The sequence below is a fragment of the Phyllostomus hastatus genome, unplaced genomic scaffold (genome assembly GCF_019186645.2).
Source record: "Phyllostomus hastatus isolate PE091 unplaced genomic scaffold, TTU_PhHast_1.1 phas_contig_62, whole genome shotgun sequence".
NCBI lineage: Eukaryota > Metazoa > Chordata > Mammalia > Chiroptera > Phyllostomidae > Phyllostomus > Phyllostomus hastatus.
In genome coordinates, this window is record NW_025333921.1 from 15,224,332 (window position 1) to 15,235,301 (window position 10,970).

The window sequence follows — 10,970 nt, forward strand, 5'->3', positions numbered from 1 at the left end:
GAGAGAAAAATTTTAATTAAGATACAATTCCTGCATACAGTGGCATTATTCCACATTGCGGATAAGCCTTCAGGGCTATTTTGGGCTATTAAAATTCTGATCATACAGATCAAAGAGATGTGTTCACTATTATGTCCTTATGGATTAACCACATATATATTTTTGCATCATCCATATCAATTTTGTGCAAGTATCAAAAGATATGCAATAATAAAGGATCAATGTGTGCTTTTCCTGTTGCTATTTTATGAACGTTGTTGCCACAAACAAAACATATTTAAAAATTAGTAAGTTAAAATACCAACATATCCTGGACTTCTAAAGAGTTACATTTTTATTTTGCTATGCCAGGGAGAAGCATTATGTGTTATGCTCCATAAACTTCAAAAATGTTCCTAAACTTAAACATCAATGAAGAACTGTTCATTTAAATCTTAGAAGAGTATAGTCCATGAATTTGCCTAAGATCAAGGTGTAGCATTTTAAGACTAAACTAGAAGGCGTGTTTCTTCTACTACTGAGACATGGAACTCTGAAAGAATCATAAACTCTCATGAGCTAGCAACTTTTCAGCTCATAACTCTGAAGTGACATGTCAACAAAATAAGCTGGAAAACCCTAACACCCAGAAGCTTGGACTCTCATTAGGCAACTAAATCCTACCCAGAGTAACCTCTGGGGATCCCTAATATGAAGCACAGCCCATCACCTGCAGCAATAAAGGCTGCTCATGCTACTGCATAAACACAGCCAGAAAGCTCCCATCACACATCACACCGCTCCAGGTCAACACTGTCCAGCCTAGGCCAGAATATGAACACTGTAAATGCTTTTATTTAAATCACACTTCTCTCCAAAAATGAAATTGAAGTAACCTACAACAAATTTCACTGCCATAATTCTGATAACAAAAGTAAGAAACAAACCTGAGCAAGGGAGGATTTTTGTTTACTGTTAGAACAATGATTGCCCTCCTTGAATTTGAAATTTGGCTCTCAGCTTCCAAACAGCCAAAAGTAAAACAAAAATGGAAACAATCAGTGATAACTTTAACACTGGAAAAGGACAGACACAGCAAGTTCTCAAGGGAGGTAAAGTTTTCCTGACGCTGCATTCTAAATTAAATTTCTCATGTGGTGCAGCTTTATCTGTAAGACAGGGAGCAGTGTAGTAGACAATCTCCTCAACTACATTCACTGTTGTAATATTTAGAAATATCTTTGTTATATGTCTGCAATGTTCATTCATTCATGCAGCAATTGTTGTTTAGTCACAAATTATTGGGAGACATAGGTAATATATGCTATAAGTCAATATTTTCTATGCAAATATATATGTAAATACATTTGTATATAATTTATGTGTAAATGCTGGGAAAACAGCAGGGAACAAGATAGACAAAGGGTCTGCTCTCCAGGAATTTAATTCTAGCAAGAGTAGTGAGAGGTGGGAGACAAAGCACACAAAAAAATAAGTGACAAATGAAATCAAATTAGTTTATTTTGGGAGAGCAATAAATAAATAAATTCAGATAGTGAACATGAGGAAAATAAAAGGAGTAATTTTCTAAAGAACAAGAGGGAGGGGGTTACTGTAGTTTGGGTGGTCAAGCAAGGTATTCTGGAGAAAAGACTTTGAACTTGGTTCAGAATGGCAGAAAGGAGGGTGCCTGCCAAGTACCAATGTGGTGGCAGAACACTCCAGGCGGACCAAACAGCACATGCAGAGGCCCTGAGGGGAGGGTCAGCTTGCTTGTCTCAGGAAAATACTGAAGGCCAGTGTGGCTGGAGCAGAGCAAGAGAAGAATATGAGCTACATGAGTTCAGAGAGGTAGGCTGGAGCCAGCACAAGTAGGGTCTGTGGGCCAAAGGAAGGATTTTGGATCATGTTCCAATAGGAAGTTAGTTAAGTTTTTCTAATGGGAACCTAATTAAGCAGGGCACAAATGGGATCTTATTGATATAAAAAAATATCTTTCTGCTTCTGGGGAGAGAATTGATCATAAATGACAAAGGGGGAGTAGGAGGGCATGAAGAACATTGGGATGTTGTCTAGAAATAGGACTGACTTGCTGGTAGATTGGACACAGATTGAGACATTAAGCAACGAAATGTATGGTAGTACCATTTATTGACCAGGAATGACTACAGCAGCTATGTTTTGAAGGGAAAGTCAAGAGTTTTACTGTGGTCATTCTGGTTTGAACTTCCCATTGAGCGCCCAAGTAGGGATATGTTAATTAAGAAGATGGCCTAAACAGCAAGAGTAAAACTCACTGGAGATGTGGGGCTAGAGACACACATTTGGGACTCAAGGGCAAATAAGTGGAATTTAAGGCCCTGGGACAAAATGAGATCCAATATGGAAGCAGAGGGCCAAGGGCCCAGATGTGGGTACCACAACTTTTAGAAAACAAACAGAGATGTGGAACCAGCAAAGGAGACTGAGAGGAAATGGCTAGAGAGCAGGCAGAAACCAGACTGTGGTGCCACAGCTGCCAAGGGAAGATGGATTTTTTAAGCTCAGCCCTGCCAAATACTGTGGAAGGATGGAGAAGCACAAAGACAGATGAGTGACTATGGGTGGGGCACCATAATGCTACTAATAGCCTTAGCAAAACAGTTCCCATCCATCTGGGGGAAAGATGTCTGGCTAAAGTAGGTTCAAGAGAGAATGGAAGGAAATGGGACGGAAACTCTGACCAGTGTGGTGTGAAGGGGAGCAGAGAAATGCAGATAGTAGCTGGAGGGTGGCAAGAGGTCAGAAACCTTTTTATTTTAGACTGTGTGCTACTAACGTTTGTTGTAAGCTAGGAGGAGTATGATCCAGCAGAGGGAGAAGGACTGATGAAGCAGAGAAGGGGAACAGCTAAAAGAGTTAAGTACCATATTTTTCAGACTATAAGACGTAACCCCCCCCCCCCATTTGGGAGGAAAGGGGATGCATCTTATAGTCCAAATGTAGCTTGCCTGGCTCACTGTGGCGGGGAGGGGCAGTGGCCTATGTTATTTATGTTATTAAATATTTTACCACATTTTTTTGCTTCAAATTTTTTTTTCCTATTTTCCTCCTCTAAAACCTAGGTGGGTCTTATGGTCTAGTGCATCTTATAGTCCTAAAAATACGGTTACTTGAGCAGATGAAAGGGTTGTGATTCTTGAGATAAGAGCTGGGCTCTTATCATCTTAGTAACAGGAAGGAAGGCAAAAAGTACAGGTGCAGGTACACATAGGTTGGTGTATTTAATGAAAAGAAAAGAAGCTCTTATATGGATTGCTTCCATTTTCTCAGGAATCATGATTATCAGTTAAAAGTAAGATGCACAGTGAGGAAACAAGGCTTTTGAAAGTTTCAGGAGAAACAAGAAGGTAATAACTGGCCAATGTTTTTCAGTCTTTCAACTCTAAAATATTTATTTGGTGTACCTGATCTAGTAAATCCCCAGTGTTATTTTGACAGCATGAAGATAATTTCTTATTTATATCTTTCTACCCACAAAGGGATCAGCTCAGATAAGGACCCCCAAGAACTAAACACCAAGCATTGGTTAATTTGTGTTTCTAAACTATATAGGGACCAGTCAAAATAGTTATATACCAAAGCACTGTGTCTCACACTTTTGCTGTGTGTAGCCCATAGTACAAAGTGCTAATATTACTATACAATAACTAAAATTTATTGAGATACTGCCATATGCCAAGCACTGTGCTAAGTTCTTTACATGTCTAATTTCTTTTAATACTTACTTCCAGCAACTAAATGAGAAGCATGTACTATTATTATCCCAGTTTCATAAATGATGAAGCTGAAGCTTATGAAGGCTAAATTACAGCAACATTAGAGACCATGAAGTTGTTATGAGGTGGAAGGACAGAGTCAGCATGTAGTTATGAATGGAGTTGTGTAAATAAATGTAAAGCCAGGTTTAATAAGGTATTCATGCTTATAAATAATTTGTCCATAGGAAAATAAAACTATAAAGCCAAAACTTAAATAAAATGATATATACTTGTAAATGATTCACACAGAAAGCTAAAGTACTTCAGATAGAAAATCTAAAAGTAAAAAATGGGAATTTAGAAACCCCTGTTGACATAACAAAGTTTGTTGAAGGAGAGACTCCATCACTGGGTACCGGGAAAGTGTTCAAAAGCTGGCTTTTGGGGGTATTGGGGAATGCCTGGTTTGTGGTAATTGCTAATTTCTGTGGTGTAAATACTTCCACCACAGAGTTCAAGTTAACAATGTGATGTCAACCAGCTCACAAAAATTCTTTACAAACTACCAATTCACTCTTGTTGATGAGCTCCAGCACGCCACAGGAATAAGCCAGAATGACTGCTTCTGGTGCCACCAGACCTCTTGTTCCCTTAGGTACATCCACCAAGGACAACTTTGAAATCGTAGAACTTCAGCGGGTCTGAGATCATAGCCCCTTTCCTATGGGCCAAGAGACTAAAATAAAAAGGGAACTCTAGCCATGAATTCTACTGGTTCTAATGTATTTTTGATATTAAGGTTAAGAATAGGTGTCTGTATTTTCTCCCTTTTCCCCCAAATTATTGAAAAAATTAAGTGAATAAGATAAAATCACATACAGAGATTCAGAGAGGTCACTTCCCATGTTTCAACACGTCTATGCAATTCCAGGCCTTATGTTCTTAAGCAGTAGTTACACAGCTTGAGACTCAAGTAAGTGGCTGAGAAGTTGGTGTTGATTTATTGGATAATGTAAATGACTTTGTTTCCTGTATGAAAACAATTCACACACAGAGATTTAGCTTAATGCCATCTTAAACAAAGGATTCATTGACCTTCTAGTTTCAAGTTTAAGATTATGAGTACTCACCAAAGTAGTGCATTTACAAAGTCATGGTTGATTGTCATGTGAACTTTCAGAACTATGCCTTTCCAGTTCCATTTCTGATTCATGTATGGCTTATAGTCTAGGGTTGAAACGGAACTTTAGGGTGGAATCAAGTTTTCTTTTCCATGTGATTGCTAGATTTTTTTAATGTCAATGTTCCTGGTATTATAGGAACACTAAATTATTTTGTCATTTTAAATAAACATTTATTTGAAATTGGGATTCTAGATAAATTTCTCAAAAAAACAAGAGAAGTAACAAACAATATTATTTGGAAAGGGAGAATTACGCAACATGTGATCCTGTGACTGACAAAATGTATTCATTCATTCATTAAATTTTTATTGAGTACCCATTAAGTTCCAGGCATTGTTCAGACTTGCTGAGATTAATCACTGTTCCTAAAGTACAAAGATCAGAAACTAAGTGCCCATGTGGTGGGAACAAAGTGAGAAAGGGCAAGAGATGGTGGACATGACCTGACAGATGTAAGGGGAGCAGAGATCCAGATCACGTGTTGCCTGGTAGGATATCGTAAGGGCTCAAGACTGTTCTCTGGGGCACATGGGAAAAATATATCAGGGTTTCTTAGTAGCCCAGGCAAGAATCACTGGTGACCAGACCAGGATAGTAGCAATAGAGAAGTGGTCAGATTCTGGATATATTTTGAAGGTTGAGCCAATAAAAAATTCCTGATGGGCTGATGTGAAATGTCAGAGAGTCAATTATGAATCAAGTTCCTGGAAGGATACAGTTGTCATCCACTGAGGTGAGGAAGGCTTTGGGAAGGGCTTAGGGAAGATCAGAAGTTCAGTATGGGATGTGGTTAGTACAGGATGTCTATTATTGTGCACATTTAAGTGGTGATGGCAAGTAGGAGGCTGGATGGATGCAACTGGAGTCCAAGAGAGAAGTCTGGAATGGAGAGATACACTTGGGGGTCATCAGCAGACAGCTGATACAAGACTGTATGACATCACCAAAAGAGGAAATATAAAGAAAAGGGGACCAAAGCCCGAGCTCTGGGACACTCTATTGTTAACATGCTGGGAGAAGTGGCATGCAGGGAAAGAGGAAAGCCCAGAGTGTGGAGTCCCGGGAATCAAACAAAGGGATTGTATCAAGGAGGAGGACATGGCTGGCTGTGCCAGTGCTGCTCACTAGTTGTACCTGTGAGGACCAAAAATCACCACTGGGTTAAGTATCATGGAGGTTATTGGTGACCTGGACCGCAGGCAAAGCAATATGAAGTACTGGGTACAATGGCCTGACTGCAGTGGCTTTAAGAGGAAATGGGAGGAGGAGATTGGAAACTACAACAAATGTAATTCCGTCTAGCAGTTTTGGTGCAAAGGGGAGTGAGAAAATGGGGCATTAGCTGGTGGAGAAAATAAAATCAAGAAAAGCTTTTCTTAGATGGCAGAGATTAATAGGACATCTCCAAATTAATTGTATACACATAGCTCCACGTACACACTCTAATCTTTGCACTTTTATTATACTATTTACATATCTCCCTCCCCCAATAAGTTGTGAGTTTCATGAGGCCAGGGACCTTGTTTTATTCAACTTTAATGCACATAGGCTAACAGGGTATATTGGTTTTCTATCGCTGCTGTAACAAATTACCACAACTTTAGTGGCTTAAAACAACACAGCTCTCTAAATTAGAAATCTGACGCAAGCCACTGGGCTAAAATGAAGGTGTCAGCAGAGTGTCTGTTTCTTTGCTTTTCCCAGCTTCTAGAAGCTGCCTGCATTTCTTGGCTCACAGCCCCTCCTCCATTTCAACACCAGCATGTCTGCACCTTCCTGATGCCGTCCCCATAGTCACCTCTCCCTCTGACTCAGAAATCAACTGCAAACGGTTCTCTCTGACTGTAAGGAGGCATGTAATTAGATTGGGCCTACCAGGCTATCCCAGACAACATCTCCATTTCAGAGTCCTTAGTTTAATCGCATCTGCAAGATCCTTCTACTATGTAAAGTAATGTATTCACAGGCTCTGAGGACTAAGACATGGGCATCTACCCATGTCATTATTCTGCCTAGCACACCCAGTGACTGACATGTAGATAAATAAGCATTAAGAATGTAAAACATTCGTTTTTCCTTTTGACATTGGTCATACTGCATTATAAAGGCCTGAATTCCCTAAAAGACTACAATCTTTCTGAGAGCAGAAACTGCTTCACTTTTGTTCTTCACCCTATTCTGGGCCCTTAGCCCAGGGCATGAAGTAGGTGTTGAAGAAATAGTTGTTGAACAACGGAATGAATAAATAGATTTGAGCACTCCAGTTCTTTCTTGGAAGCTGCTTTAGGAGAATTCCCTTCTTTGGGCACAACAGATGACATCTAATCCCTTCAAGCGAGGTGGAACACCCTCTCAGGGAGCAGGGTCAGGTCCTCTTCCTCACCCCTCCTTCGGTCTAATCTAACAGGATTATGCAAGATCTAACTTTACACAGACACAACTCTTTTACATGAGAATGGGAGCATCCCAAGACAAACTTCTACTCCTTCTATTTTTCGACAATGCCAATCTTTCCAACAGCTGCTTAGTGTGTTATTAAGTAGAGCTTCACCAACTTATTAAACCTTTAGATACAGGGCCCTAAAGTGGCAACTCAAAAGTGTGGTAGAATTTCAGGCCTTCAAGGAAGAGCGAATGCGACTGGTCCTGTGTGGAAAAAAATGGTGGGAACCATGGTGTGTAGATTAGGCATCCAGAAGCCCAGACATGTGTCACAACAAATCTTAAGGAAAGCAATGTAGACAGGGCTGCAACAGCCAGAAGGCCACTGAACAAATTCAGTTGCCGGAAGAGGGAAGCCCAAGAGAGCAGAAGGAATGGGCGTTCAGGGCCGTTCGCAGACCATGCCCACCCAACCCATCCAGGTGCATCTTCCTCTACTTCCCTCAGTGCCACATCCCTCAGAGCAGGTGTGAGTGCTCCTCCAGCTCCCCTCCCTCCCAAGCACATTCCCGCAGCTTTGCTCACATCCTCCTGCTTGCCTGGATGCATTGAACCCATTGCCCGCGCTCTCCTTCCTGAGCTCTCACCTGCCCAGTGTCCTGAGTCACCTTGCCCTACTGGTATTCCTGCTACCTCTCTGAACTTGCTTTGATTTTCTCTGGATCCCATTTTCTATTAGTTGCCTAGGGCTGCTGCAACAAGTACCACAAACTTTGTGTCTGGAAACAACAGAAACATATTGCATCACAATTCTGGAGGCTGGAAGTTCGAAATCAATAGGGACACAATTCAACCTGTACCACTGTCCTATAAAGCAGGTATCTACAAAGTGGAGTGAGAACCCCACAGAGTACACAAGATAATCCTTAGAAAAGGAAAGAAAGTACTGAAATTTTTATTTCTACTTATTTTTTTCTAAAAAAAATAAGAGAGAAATTAAGTGTTACCAGCATTTACTAGGTGGACCGACGCAGGTGACATCCCTTGTAGTCCCTCTGTCAGAGCCCATGTCACACGCCGTGAGTGCCAGATCCCGAGGGAATGGCAGACTCTCCTTAGTGCAGGGGGCCGAGGGAGATGCCCTGCTTCTTATTGGACTTCCATGTACTTCTGCATAACTCATTTGTGTGCTTTAAGATACCGTCAATGTAGCTGCTTTTGTGTGAACAGGACCTTTAACTAGTATAATCATTACAACACTTTGTACTAAGGCAGAGCATGACTGTGGAAAGATCTAAATTCTAACCAAAAGATGAGATTGCACTTTATTTTACAACATTACAAGTTTTCCAGTTTTGCTAAAATTTTGATGATGACAAATAACAATAAGTAGTATGTCATCTACCAGATATACTGGGGAGAAAATGAAAGAGTAGGAGCTGAAACTGGGGAACCCTCTTAAAGCTGGGTCTTCCGTGGAAGGGTGCACTGGAAGATCTCCATTCTCCAGCACAGAAACCCCTGGGGACATGTGTCAGAGTCAGCCTGGTCTTCAGGTGTGGGCAAGGAAGTCTCCACATGGATTTTTAAGCCTGCGTCTGGCCTCATGTCATTTGAGGGGGTTCGAACTGTACTAATTACATGGAGTAGGTAGCTTGAAGCCAAGAAATCTGCATTAAAAATTATTCTTAAGCCACTGACACCCGTGGCAGAAGCAAACCAAAACCAATTCGGAGGACCCTCCCTCAGCCTAGATCTGGCAGGATTCTTCTTAACATATTTTTTAGTAAGTAAACTATTTGCATGATTAAAACCCATTTAAAAGGCTGTGGTAGTACAGGTTAGAGGTTCCAGCATTATGAACTAGAGGGGAGTGGAAGAGATAATTGGTAGGCTTTGATGACTGATTTAGAGGTGATAGGTGAAGGAATGGAAAGTTAAGGATGACTCCCTGGTCTCTAACTTGCAAACCTGAGTGAAATAATGTTGCCCTTTACTAAAACGGCACAGAGGAGCAACAACAGGTTTGTAGGGTAAGGAAGTTTGCTCAGCTTGGCTTGTGTGGAGCTAGAGTCACCTATAATGCATCCACATCCATCAGCAGGGAGGCTGTTCCAGCCTGGAGCTGAAGATAAAAACTCCAATGCTGTCAGCATATGTAAATGGAATTTTAGCCACAGCAATGGATTAAAAAGCCCAGGAAGTGTACAGAGTGACGCAAGCCTAGGACAGAGCCTGAAGAACAACAGCTTTAAGAGGATGGGTGGAGAAACAAGCCAGCCAAGTCTAGGGTCACAGAGGCTAAATGTTAGTAAATATCAAGTGCAAGTGATATTGACAGGGGTCAACAGCCAGTTTCCTTTAGTCATCCTCACACAAAGCACAGCTTGTCCAAACACTCAGAACACTTCTGAGCCACACCTCTGCTCAATCTTCATTCATGAGAGAATAAATAAACTTAAGGCACCCAACACAGCAATGCTGTATTTGCCCAGTTGATCACATTTACTTGGGACATTTGTTTGTCTTCTTTCTTGGTATTGTATTTCACTATTTCAATAAAACAATATGCAGAGCTGAAGTTGCGTATAACAGCAATAAATCCTCTACACTAGGAAATTCTCTGATACGATCTCCTATCAACCCACTAATGTGAGAACCACGGGTTTATTTAAATGGTAAATTGTATAATGCTGTTTCCTTGAAGGAGGCTGTCAGGGATCCAGTGACTCAGAGGCCCTCCTCTGCTGGTCTCACTGGTATCTGTCTGAGATGCATTACACATTCTTTGCCACTGACTGGCTTCGTTCGAATGCTGGGCTAGCAAAATTTGGGGTCACGAGACCAGTTAGTCCATTTCTCATTCTGTAGCCATATCTTGGCTACTTCCCTTTGTACTTGATGTATGACTTCTGCCTGTTACTCAACATTCCCCTCAGATTTGGCTGCTATCACAAATCTTTCCTTGAACATTTCAGCCTATGGGTCTTTTTCCTTCCTATGAACTTTTATCACATTTTCTGTCACTCACCTGGTTCTTGATAATTTCTGGTTTGAAATTAACTTCACTAGATCTTATTTTTCCTCTGAGTTTATTTGCTGTCATTAGGAAAGGTATTGAAAGACTTGACATATTTTATTCATTCCCTTGGAAGCTCAGACCCTCCTTTATCCTTGGCATAGGTATTACTAATAACTAATTACTGATTATATATAAAATATGGACATATTTATAATCACATATAAACTGATTATGGCACGGTTCATTCTGAAATGATTCATTCCTTACTGAGGACCAGAGGTGAAGGAGGCATAGAAGAATAGGCTAAGATCATATCTAGGCTAGGTACAATACAAGTGATTCATTTATTTCATATTTACTTATTTTAATTTTAATGTTAAAATTGAGTGAATTGAAAAACCATATGTTATAGAATGGTAATGTGTCAGTTACTGATCTGTTGCTTCTCATCTCGAAATCTGCCCTTCATTGCCAGTGTGTGGTACTAGAACTAGAGCTGGATCTGTAACCATCCTCTTACCTGGTAGCATTCCTAAGCTTTGTCTGGAGGGTACTGCAGGACAGCAGGAGAAAGGGAGTTATCTCCCAGTTCTGGTGTGCTTTGTTTGCTTCTTACCCCTGTGGCTTTTCTGTGGCAGAGGACAAGGTGGGGGGCACACTCAC